The sequence below is a fragment of the Orcinus orca genome, chromosome 16 (genome assembly GCF_937001465.1).
Source record: "Orcinus orca chromosome 16, mOrcOrc1.1, whole genome shotgun sequence".
Classification (NCBI taxonomy): Eukaryota; Metazoa; Chordata; class Mammalia; order Artiodactyla; family Delphinidae; genus Orcinus; species Orcinus orca.
Window position 1 is genome coordinate 83,845,146 of NC_064574.1, and position 12,470 is coordinate 83,857,615.

The 12,470-nt window shown below is 43.2% G+C and overlaps 1 protein-coding gene across 13 annotated transcripts in view; it reads left to right on the forward strand.

Moving 5' to 3' along the window:
* The first annotated feature begins 3,974 nt into the window (after positions 1-3,974).
* RNF216 (ring finger protein 216) overlaps positions 3,975-12,470 on the forward strand; it is a 171,209-nt gene continuing 162,713 nt past the window's right edge. For 12 of the 13 annotated variants that reach the window (XR_004482820.2, XR_007472026.1, XR_004482821.2 and 9 more), the window contains exon 1: positions 3,975-4,127. The gene's annotated coding sequence lies outside the window, so the exon portion shown is untranslated. Of the gene's footprint in view, positions 4,132-12,470 lie in introns of all 13 variants that reach the window. The other variant, XM_033426631.2, reaches the window with a different exon arrangement.

Below are 12,470 nucleotides of genomic sequence, written 5' to 3' on the forward strand. Positions count from 1 at the left end.
CCCGCATACCGCAAAAAAAGAAAAAAAAAATGGATTCGGGACCTAAATGTAAGACCAGACACTATAAAACTCTTAGAGGAAAACATAGCAAGAACACTCTTTGACATAAATCACAGCAAGATCTTTTTTGATCCACCTCCTAGAGTAATGGAAATTAAAACAAAAATAAACAAATGGGACCTAATGAAACTTAGAAGCTTTTGCACAGCAAAGGAAACCATAAACAAGACGGAAAGACAACCCTCAGAATGGGAGAAAATATTTGCAAACAAATCAATGGACAAAGGATTATATACACAAATTATACAAACAAATTATATATTCCAAAATATATAAACAGCTCATGCAGCTCAATATTAAAGAAACAAACAACCCAATCCAAAAATAGGCAGAAGACCTAAATAGACATTTCTCCAAAGAAGATACACAGATAGCCAACAAACACATGAAAGAATGCTCAACATCATTAATCATTAGAGAAATGCAAATCAAAACTACAATGAGGTATCACCTCACACCAGTTAGAATGGGCATCATCAGAAAATCTACAAACAACAAATGCTGGAGAGGGTGTGGAGAAAAGGGAACCCTCTTGCACTGTTGGTGGGAATGTAAATTGATACAGCCACTATGGAGAACAGTATGGAGGTTTCTTAAAAAACTAAAAATAGAATTACCATATGATCCAGCAATCCCACTACTGGGCATATACCCAGAGAAAACCATAGTTCAAAAAGACACATGCACCCCAGTGTTCATTGCAGCACTATTTACAATAGCCAGGTCATGGAAGCAACCTAAATGCCCACCAACAGACAAATGGATAAAGAAGAGGTGGTACATATATACAATGGAATATTACTCAGCCATAAAAAGGAACAAAATTGAGTCATTTGTTGAGACGTGGATGGATCTAGAGACTGTCATACAGAGGGAAGTAAGTCAGAAAGAAAAAAACAAATATCGTATATTAACGCATGTATGTGGAACCTAGAAAAATTGTGCAGATGAGCCAGTTTGCAGGGCAGAAGTTGAGACACAGATGTAGAGAACAAACGTATGGACACCAAGGAGGGAAAGCCGCGGGGGGGTGGGGATGGTGGTGTGCTGAATTGGGCGATTGAGATTGACATGTATACACTGATGTGTATACAACTGATGACTAATAAGAACCTGCTGTATAAAAAAAATAAAGTAAATAAAATTCAAAAAAAAAGAAATACTAAACTTTCTTTGGGTTATTTGTATGGAAATATGTTAATATAAATGTTTCAGACATTACATGAAATTCCTAAAAATCTTATATGTTCTGGTATAATGTTATAAGTCATAATTCTAGTTATTACTTTAAAATGTATATCTCAGAAATAACTAAATTTCCTGTCAATTGCATTATTATGAACTTTCATCAAATCTTTAACTGTGGTCATTTTTAAGTCTTTTGTCATTTACAGACAGTTCTGGGTGTACTCTGATGCTTTTGCAAAATTTCCTATAAAAGGGTTTCATCTTCAAGGAATTCATGGAAAAGACTGACAAGTACAGGTTTCTGGTAACTGACTATACTGCTGAGCTGAATGAATAAGCATTTTCAGAACTCTAATGGAAAACTGATGGATTCATAAAAGTGCTAACAAAAGATCAAGATGGAAAAGAAATTAATTACATGGGACTGAGTGAACTGATGAGGATGATTATAATTTTTGTGACTTTCTGTTTGAATTAAAAAAAACTGTGATGTAAATTTATATAAAAAGAACTTAATGTAAAACAATGTCACTCTTCTCACATATTTTCTCTTGTTTTGGAAAATATAGATATTTTCTGTTAAAGACGTGATTTATGCTGACACGTGATAGGTTGATTATTGTTATTATAAATGAATTAATAAATATTTTTAAGTTTCCAAAAAATAATAGCCTCATCCACCCATCATACAGCATATTAAAACTTGATTCAGAGGGCTTCCCTGGTGGCACAGTGGTTGAGAATCTGCCTGCCGATGCAGGGGACACGGGTTCGAGTCCTGGTCTTGGAAGATCCCACATGCCGCGGAGCAACTAAGCCTGTGAGCCACAACTACTGAGCCTGTGCGTCTAGAGCCTGTGCTCCGCAACAAGAGAGGCCACGATAGTGAGAGGCCCACGCACCGCGATTAAGAGTGGCCCCCGCTTGCCGCAACTAGAGAAAGCCCTCGCACAGAAACGAAGACCCAACACAGCCAAAAATAATAAATAAATTTAAAAAAAAACCCAAAAAACCTTGATTCAGAGACTTCCCTGGTGGTGCGGTGGTTGAGACTCCATGCTCCCAATGCAGGGGGCCTGGATTCATTCCCTGGTCAGGGAACTAGATCCCACATGCATGCAGCAAGTGAGAGTTCGCATGTCACAACTAAGACCCAGTGCAGCCAAATTAATTAATTAATTAAAAAAAAACTTGATTCGTGTGTTTTGATAAGTTCATAGTCTTTTAAAAAGTTATAACAAGGGTTGGAATTTTTAAATCTCCTGCAGGTCTTCAGATTTCTATGCCATTAAATTACAGTTCCACATATTCATCTTAGTTCATTCCTCAATAACATAACTCCCAACAAAATTATGCTGGGAAAAATGCATACTTTTCGGGGAAATGTGTCGCTCAAGGTCTGAGAGATTATTTGTTAAAAGATTTTTGGTTCCCAAATGAAGTCTTCAGATTAACCAAGAATCCTTTGTTTCTCAGTCATCAAGAAACAAAGGATCTAATTGCATATTGATATGTCTACTTGAAGGTCTAGTTCGCCATGTAACATGTGCAAAACATGTTCACGTCTCACTCCAACCAAAATCTATTCCTCTTGATTTTCCCCATATTTGTGAATGGCACCACCATTCACCCAGCTGCACAAGCCAAAAATCTTGTAGTTATCCTCAACTCCTTTCATCCTCTCTCACCCCACATCCTATCTATCTGCAAATCACTGTTTTACCTTTAAAAGAAATCCCAACTCTGACCATTTCTCATCACCTCCTCCCTGACTGTACTGGTCCAAGCCACGCTCTCTTACCATTTAGAATCCTGCAATAACTTCCTAACTGGCTTTCCTGATTCTGGTCTCGGAAAACACAAACAAATCAACTCACGTCCCTGTTCCCAGTTCTCCAGTAGTTTCCCATCACACTTAGAATAAAATGCAAATTCAATTTAAGACCTACGATTTGGCTCCCGACCAGCTTGCCAAGCCCATTCCCTACCACTCTCCGTCTCACTCACCGCACTGTCATGCAGCCACACAGCATAACGCTGTTTTTCTAAACGCCAGGCGTATTCCCATCTCAGGGCTTTCGGCCTTTGTATACCGTCTGCTTGAAGTGCTCTTCCTCCGGGTGGTAACCACGGCTCACTCCCTCACTTCATTTAGACCACACTATTATCCCCATCACTCTATCCCTTTCTCTGTTTTATTTTTCGTGTGTGTGTGTGTGTGTGTGTGTGTGTGTGTGTGTGTTTCCAGAACGCTTCCCGTCTAGGCCAGTATTTTAGTTGGTTAGTTAATTAGTTCACGAGTTATTGACTTCCCAATAAAACATAAGCTTCATGAGAACAGGGACAGTCTATACCGTTTTGGCTCCAATTCCTAGACCAGTGCCTAGCATACAGGAAGCCCTCCGAAATGTGTTGCATGAATGACTTGCCAACGGCAACGGATGCAAATAAATGCATATCCAGGAGATTTCCACGGCTGCCCGCTTCACGCTTCACGCCCTGGAGTTGAAAACTCCAGGGAGACAGCGAGACCTCCTCACGAGGTTGAGGGGCTCTCAGTTCCTTTCGTCCTCCCGCCTAGTGGGGGAGTCAAGACTCAGCGGGCCGTGAGCCGGGATGGAGGAGCGGACAGGCGTCCCTCTCTATGGTGTTACTCCCCAGACCCCTCCTCCCTATCACCCGGCGTGCCTCTATGGTTCTTCCTGTCATTAGTCGGGAGGGGGCGCTGTGCGCAGGCGCGAGGTGACGCCGCGGCAGGGCCGGAAGGAGCGCAGCGGCGGCCTCGGCTGCGGCCACGAAGCTGTCGTGGTGCTCCTGCGGACTAGAAGCTGCGGCGACAGAAGCCGCCGAGCCTGCCTCGAGAGCCGGCGAGTTGAGTGGTGAGTAAGTGTCGGCCGCGGGGCGCGCCAGCTATTCGGGAGGCTCTGTGAGGCTAGTGGCGTCTCCGCCCGGCGCCTCCATTGAGCCCGGGGGTGAGGGTGGGGGCGGGGGCTCGTTTGTGAGGGGCGGCGGGGGGCGCTGGCCGGGCTCAGCCGCGGCCCCGACGCGAGCGAACCCGGCGCCGCGCGGGGCGCCGCCTAGCGCCGAGCGTCCGGAGCAGCGGGGCTAGCGGCCGAGAGGGAGCGATAGAGGCGCCGGCGGCCGGCGGACCCTCCTCCGCTCCCGCCACTTCGGGAAGTTTCGCGGGCCGGTAAATCCGAAAGACCGAGTTTCCTCGGCGGCGCCTCACGGGAGGCAGTGGCCGTGGAGCCGAACGCGGCCGGGGGCGCGCGGGGGGGCAACATGCCGTGACTTTGATCTCCGACGCCCTGGCCCGGGCGAGGGGTGGCGGGGGGCTGACGGGCCGCGGTCCCAAACCCTCCCGACTCGGCTCTGGAGGGGCGTCTTCCCGAAAAGGCGGCCACTGCTGCCCAGCCCTCGTGAGGCCTCCCCGAGTGTGTCAGAACCCTGGGCAGCGCGGGGAACGCGAACCCGACAAATGTGCCCGGAGCGCCGAGCGGCGAACGAGGCCGATCTTCCCGCGTGAGATGTGGCCCGAATACCGTGTGGGACGATTGTCGAAAACTTCGGGCCGCTTCAGTCCCGTGACCAAGCTCACTGAGTGCCTGCAAGGTCCCAGTGATGTCCGCTGGGCAGGGTTCCGACATCAGCGAGCCGAGGGCTCTGTAAAGAACTCGGATGTGTCGTGATAAGCGTCTGGGTAGGGTTGTCTCAGGCTTTTTAATTTTTATTTATTTGTTTTGTTTTGGCTGCGCAGGGGCTTTCTCTAGTCGCGGCGGGGGGGGGCTACTCTTTGTTGCGGTACGCGGGCTTCTCATTGCGGTGGCTTCTCTTGTTGCGGAGCATGGGCTCCAGGTGCGCGGGCTCAGTAGTTGTGGCTCGCAGGCTCCAGAGCACAGGCTCAGTAGTTGTGGTGCACGGGCTTAGTTGCTCCGCAGCACGTGGGATCTTCCCGGACCAGGGCTCGAACCCGTGTCCCCTGCATTGGCAGGTGGATTCTTAACCACTGTGCCACCAGGGAAGTCCCTGTCCTAGGCTTTTTGATGCAAAGAGAAGATGACTTACCCTGCTGAGAGAGGGCTGGGCAGACTTTAGTATGCTGGCCTACTGGAAGACCTTTAAGAAATGGCCTTGCTTCGTTGGTGTTTTGTAGAAGTAATTTATTGCGGCTGGGGGTAGGGAGTGGTTGAATTTAAGGAAATATTTGGAGAGCCTGGGGCCAGATTTTGGACCTCCCCGTAAACTTAAATAGAGGCTTTAGATTTTTCTTCTGAAGACAGGCAGTAGCTAATAAAAGAGAAGTCTTGCAGCCTCTTTGGAGAAGTCTAATAAAGGAAGTTGAGATGTGAGTCTGGGAGACTGAAAGTTTATGAAACAGGATAGATGAGAGAGCCTGTGTTTACTAATTCTGATAGCTCCTGTTTAATGAGGGTTCACTAAATTCTAGGCTATAGTTAAGATCTTTACAGACATCTGTCTTTAGCCAGATACCGTTCTAAGGATTTTCCATATATTAACTCTTTGACGCCTCAGTGCTGTGGGTTTTGTCATTATTCTTATTTTAAAGAGGAAGAAAGGGAGATGCTGAAAAATAGCTTACCTGGTTGCAAAGCTTGTAAGGGTCAGAGCTGGTACTTGAACCCAGTTTGGCTCCAGAGTTCATGCTCCTAATTATCCTGCTATACCTGTGAACTTGTTTGTTCAAGAAGTTCTTCTGGAATATTTACTTTTGCCAGGCTGTGTCCTATGTCCTGAGGCTGTGGCCTCTCCCATTGCGGAGCACAGGCCCACGGGCCCAGCCGCTCCGCAGCATGTGGGATCCTCCTGGACCGGGGCACGAACCCACGTTCCCTGCGTCGGCAGGCGGACTCCCAACCGCTGTGCCACCAGGGAGGCCCAGGAATGAACGTTTTTTAGCAGAGGAGATAGATATTAATCATAGCTTCCTAAATTGTAGATTATCATTGTGGTGAGTATTTTGAAGGAGTGAGAGGTGTGTGAACAAACACTGGGGTTAGTCCAGAAAGGTTTTTCTCTGAGGAGGTGACATTTAAGATGAGGAACTGAAGGATGAATACAGTTAATTTGGTCAAAGAGAGGCAGTGAAGAAGAGTAACCCAGCCAGAGAGAAGAGCCTGAAGTGGAAGGCAGAAGCATGGAATGTTCAAGGACCTGAGCCTTGGTGCCTGCAGATTGGTGAATAGGGGAAGAGGTATGAGGTGGGGCTAGTCAGCAAGGGCCATATGAGGCAGTGTTTCACAGGCCATGGTAAGGATTTTGGTTCTACCATGATGAGATCTGTGGGGTTTTTTTAAAAAACAAAAACTTAATGCTATATGAAAATTTATCATAGGGTGTAACCTGTAGACAGTATTGGGATAGAAGGGACGGGATATCACGAGTTCACAGAGGATTCAACTGTAATAATATAATTGAAAACATTGATTTCTCCCCTTCCCTTTTGTGGATGAGTATATGCTTGCCTATCCATCCCAGTTTCTTTTTCTTTTCTTTCTTTTTTTTTTAACATCTTTATTAGAGTGTAATTGCTTTACAATGTTGTATTAGTTTCTGCTGTATAACAAAGTGAATCAGCTATATGTATACATATATCCCCATATCTCCTCCCTCTTGCGTCTCCCTCCCACCCTCCCTGTCCCACCCCCTAGGTGGTCACAAAGTGCTGAGCTGATCTCCCCATGCGATGCAGCTGCTTCCCACTAGCTAGCTGTTTTATGTTTGGTAGTGTATATATGTCCATGACACTCTCTCACTTTGTCCCAGCTTACCCTTCCCCCTCCCCGTGTCCTCAAGTCCATTCTCTATGTCTGTGTCTTTATTCCTGTCCTGTCACTAGGTTCATCAGAACCTTTTTTTTTTTTTGAGATTCCATATATATGTGTTAGCATATGGTATTTGTTCTTCTCTTTTTGACTTACTTCACTCTGTATGACAGACTCTAGATCCATCCACCTCACTACAAATAACTCAGTTTCATTTCTTTTTATGGCTAAGTAATATTCCATTGTATATATGTGCCACATCTCCTTTATCCATTTATCTGTCGATGGGCACTTAGGTTGTTTCTACATCCCAGTTTCTTTTTTTTTTTTTTTTTTTTGCGGTATGCAGGCCTCTCACTGTTGTGGACTGTCCCATTGCGGAGCACAGGCTCCGGATGCGCAGGCTCAGCGGCCATGGCTCACGGGCCCAGCCGCTCCGCGGCATGTGGGATCTTCCCAGACCGGGGCACGAACCCGTGTGCCCTGCATCGGCAGGCGGACTCTCAACCACTGCGCCACCAGGGAAGCCCTCCACATCCCAGTTTCTGAACCAATTTTCAGTTGACAGTTGATGAAAAATCTCAATGTTATATATTGAACTCTGTAGCTTCCCCACCGAAATTTTTGAATAATTTTTGGTTTAAAACCTTTTGTATTGTAGAAAGATACTGATAACAGGATTTTTAGAGCTCTTTTAAACTGCTTAAACTCCAGGCTAATTGTTTGCATATTATCTGTAATTATGGATGCTATTTTACTGTAGTTTTTTCATTTTATGTATTGAAATTAATATGCATTGCATTTTCTTATTCTGAACTCATCAGCTTCCTTGTTCTTTCTTAATATTATCACCATCCTCCAGTCACCTGATCTCAACATCGAGGTCAACTTTGACTCCTTGTTTCCTCGTGCCCTTCATGGCCAATTACATACAAAAATCCCATTGAATCTAACCTCTGTGGTCAGTATCTTGTATCTTTTCCTCCCTCTGCTTACTGTTACCTTTAGTTCAGACTTCACTGGCTCTTGCTTCCCGGGTTTCCTGCCACTAGATTACACACTGCAGCTAGGTTGATTTTCCTAAAGCACAGCTCTCTGCATTGCTTCCCATTGATTAGAAAATAAACTTAGAGCTCTGCTTCACTTACCTGTTAGCAAACCACCTCCAAGCCTGGTAACTTAGTATAACAGTTTTATTTGTTGGCAGTTTTTTGAGTCAAGAAATTGGGAAGGACCCACCTGAGCCTTTTTCCCCCCCACACACATGCTGTCAGCCAAGGTGGCTGGGACTGGAGGATATACTTCCAAAATGGCTTCTTTATTCATACGCCTTGTCTGAGACTGCTGGAAGACTGGGTTCAGCTGCCCTTTCCCCCTTCATGTAGTGTCAGGGCTTTCCATGTGGTCTCTCCATCAGGGTAGTCAGACTTCTTACATGGTGACTATGGGTTTCAAGAGCCCTAGATGGAAGTGCTGTTCTCTTAAAACTAAGCCTGGAACTGGCAGAGCATTAAGTTTAGCTTAAATATTGCTGTCTCCACTAAGCCTACTCTGACTGCCTGCCCTCTTTCAACTGGAATAGTCTCTGTATTGCACTAATGGGTTTATACTTTGTAGTATACTTAATTGTGTGCATATTTTCTCTCACTGATGGAAGTTCTTTGAAGCAAGATCCATGTTGGATTTTCTTTGTGTTCCCCATGATGCATAACACAAATTCTTTATACCAGGTGGTGAGCCTGCAATAAACATTTGCCAAACTCTTGTAATGTATTTTAATTTTAAATGTTAATGTAAATAATACCAATTTAGTATATAAAAATATAAGGAAGCAAAAAATGTAAACCTATTACTTAGAAATAACCGTTATTAACTTTTCTGTGTTAATTTAATATTGATTACATATTAGTACAGGATTACAAAGAATGGCTACCTAAATGTTAAGATGAGAAACTAGTATTTGAGTTAAAAGCAATAATCATTTATAGACATTTAAAAAAATATGCTAGGAAGAGGTTTTGTGGGTGCTGATATGACATGGGCATGTCAGCTTCTCTCAGCCTGTGCCTGGCTCTTCTTTGCCCACCTTTCCCTAGAACATTCAAAGAGTTAACCCACTAAATTTGAAACATCCTTTATTACCCCAAAATCAGTGTTGCAGAAGTGATGGGCATATTTTTGGAGATTACTCTGGAAAACAGGAACACCACAAAACCCCAGGACCATACAGTATTATATTAGGAGCATCTGGAAGGAAAAGTGGAGAAGTGACATGAATAGAAGAATTGAGAAGAAAATGATTTGTTAGAGACAGACCCAAGGACCCTGGTCACAAGGAAGCAAAGATGCAGTTTTGGAAATCATAAAATTGTGTGAGAGAACCATGGGTGATTCCCATCTTTTCCCGACTTCCTTTGTTCTCCAAATTTTCTATAATGGTATAATACTTTATAACTGAAGAAAATCATGATAAACTGATTGTTGTCGTGTAAGCCATGTTACTTGACTCTGATTGTATATGGCTATGATGAAGAGCTCCAGTCTCTGGCAGAAGAGTATGTTTTTGGAGCCACTCATTCATTCAGCAACTGTGAGACTCTGGAAGTACAGCTATGAATAAGACGTAGTCAAGGGCATATGGAGAAAACAAAATGCGAACTTCTCATCATGTGTTGATTCATTCATACAACAAAGTGAAGGGGATTAAAAAAAAAGATCATTAGGACAGTTGTGGGCGGTGGAAGAGAAGATAGAAGAATTGTCATCCAATTTTCTTAAATTCTTACAATATTACTACATAAGATTATCCACCAAGTAATGAAGTGATGAAATATATCCTAATTTTAAGTTCTAATTTGGAGGCATTAATTGGTATATTTGACTATAGAGTATAATCATAAATGTGTAAATGATTATTTGTATAATTAAAAGCAAGAGGTGACAACTGAAATATTCTTTTTTGGGTGGCATTTCCTATTTCTGAACTCCACTTTGGTGTCTGATCAATAAGCGAAAAGACATACATAGCTTCTTGCTACTTCCAAAGGGAAAACGAAGTTTCTTATAGAAGGAAGTAAAAGTTTTACTGTGAATAGTTGTAATACTAGTGAAAAGTAGCTTGGAAGAGGAGAATAAAGTTCTATCTCCACCCCTCTCCCCCCGTTTGGTTGTATTATCAACATAGTAGTAGTAGTAGTAAACACTGTGCATCTGCTGTTTCCATTTCACAGGTAATAATGTCATAATGTGACACTTGCTATTTGCTAGTCATTATGCTAAACACTTTATATATGTTTAACTCAATTAATTTTAAAACAACTGTATTGTCATTTTACAAATAAAGGAATTAGGCCCAAGAGATTAAGCAGTTTATGCATAGTCACTGATTCACTAATTGGTGAAACCATGGTTCATACTTAGGCCATCTGCTCTGAGCCCAGATGAGAGGACTGAATGTCAGGGAGTTAAATGACCTTTACAGAGAAGCTAGTCAGGAGTAGAAATTTCATCATCAGACTTCTTTTCTCACTGCAGCTTGGGGCCACTGTACTTGCCATTCATGAGGAATCTTGCTTTTAAAGCATCACTAGTAATCTGCTTAACTACAAGCTTGACAGTCTAACTAAATTAGGTATAAAATAAATCACATTTTCCTTTGATTTCCAGTGTAAAATTGAAGGAACCTAGTTATGGTAAAAGAAGAAATAAGCTGGGTTATTGGAATTAAGTGTTCAAAATGCATTTTTAAATTTAATTAATTAAATTTTGGTTGCATTCATTGGGTCTTCGTTGCTACGCGTGGGCTTTCTCTAGTTGCGGCGAGAAGGGGCTTCTCTTGTTGCAGAGCACAGGCTCTAGGCGCCCAGGCTTCAGTAGTTGGGGCACGTGGGCTCAGTAGTTGTGGCTCGCGGCCTCTAGAGCACAGGCTCAGTAGTTGTGGTGCACGGGCTTGGTTGCTCCACGGCATGTGGGATCTTCCCGGACCAGGGCTTGAACCCGTGTCCCCTGCATTGGCAGGTGGGTTCTTAACCACTGCACCACCAGGGAAGTCCCAAAATGCTTTTTAAAAATTGTATTTAATGGGACTTCCCTGGTGGTCCAGTGGCTAAGTCTCCGTGCTCCCATGGCAGGGGGCCCAGGTTCGATCCCTGGTCAGGGAACTAGATCCTGCGTGCCGCAACTAAGACCCGGCACAGCCAATTAAATAAATAAATATTTTTTTAAAAAATTGTATTTGAAAGAAAAGTACTTGAATAGGTGCAGTTGAAATTTGATACCAGAGCTCTTTCCATTATACCATGCTATTTACAAAATCAATAACATCATTATTGTTATTTCAAGTGAGATACTTAAACTTATGCTTGGGTTTATAATTTTTAAACATTGAGATACCTATGTTCAGTTATAGATACCAGAAAGTTCTGTTGTAATACTTAAACATAGTCTTGATATAAAATTTTATAGTATCTTAAGTTGGGAAAATGATGACATTATTTGACTATCTATAGACATCATATAATAAGCCAGGGTCTGGGGCCCACCTCCTCTGAAGTACGTGATTTCTCCCAGGAAGGCAAAGAAAATTGAGATTTTCTTAGAGAGGAAGAAAAACCTTGAGTGGGTAGGTTACAGATAGGATCTTGGAACTAAAAAGCCACTGTAGCAGTTATAATTGTCCCCCATTGGTTCTTACTTACTGATTTTCATTCTTGTGATGTCCGTCAGAGTAAAGCAAGAAAATGGTTCAAAAATCAAACTACAGAAAGAAATAAAAGCAATAATTCTCTTGACCCCCAAATACTGTTTCACAGAGGCAACCACTCTCTTTTTCCCTTAGGGTGACTTTTTTCCCTTATGGTGACTTTTTTCCCTCTAAGTTTTCCATTGTTAAATACAACACACACACAAAGAAATTTCACCCCAAACAGCTAAGTTTAGGCCTATGCCTAAACTTTATCTAAATGGAGGCATTCAGTATATTTTCTTTTATGTCTGAATTCCTTCACTCAACCATTATGTTTTAAGGTCCATTCATTTTGTGTGTGACTACAATGGCTTGATTCTTGATGCTGTGTATGTTTCAATTGTATGAGCATACCTCAGTGTATTTGTCCATTCCATCATTGATATGAGTCCTTTTCAGTGTTTGGCTTTTAGGAATAGTGCTGCTGTGAACATTCTTGTGCATAGACTTGGTGCGTATAAGTGTACATTTCTGTAGTACAGATTTTACAGTGGATTGTTGAGTCTTCCAGGATTTATATTTTCCACTATAATTGATAAAGTATCAAGGATTCTTTTTTTTGTGTGTGTGTGGTATGTGGGCCTCCCACTGCCGCGGCCTCCCCCGTCACAGAGCACAGGCTCTGGACGCACAGGCCCAGCGGCCACGGCTCACGGGCCCATCCGCTCCGCGGCACGCGGGACCCTCCCGGACCG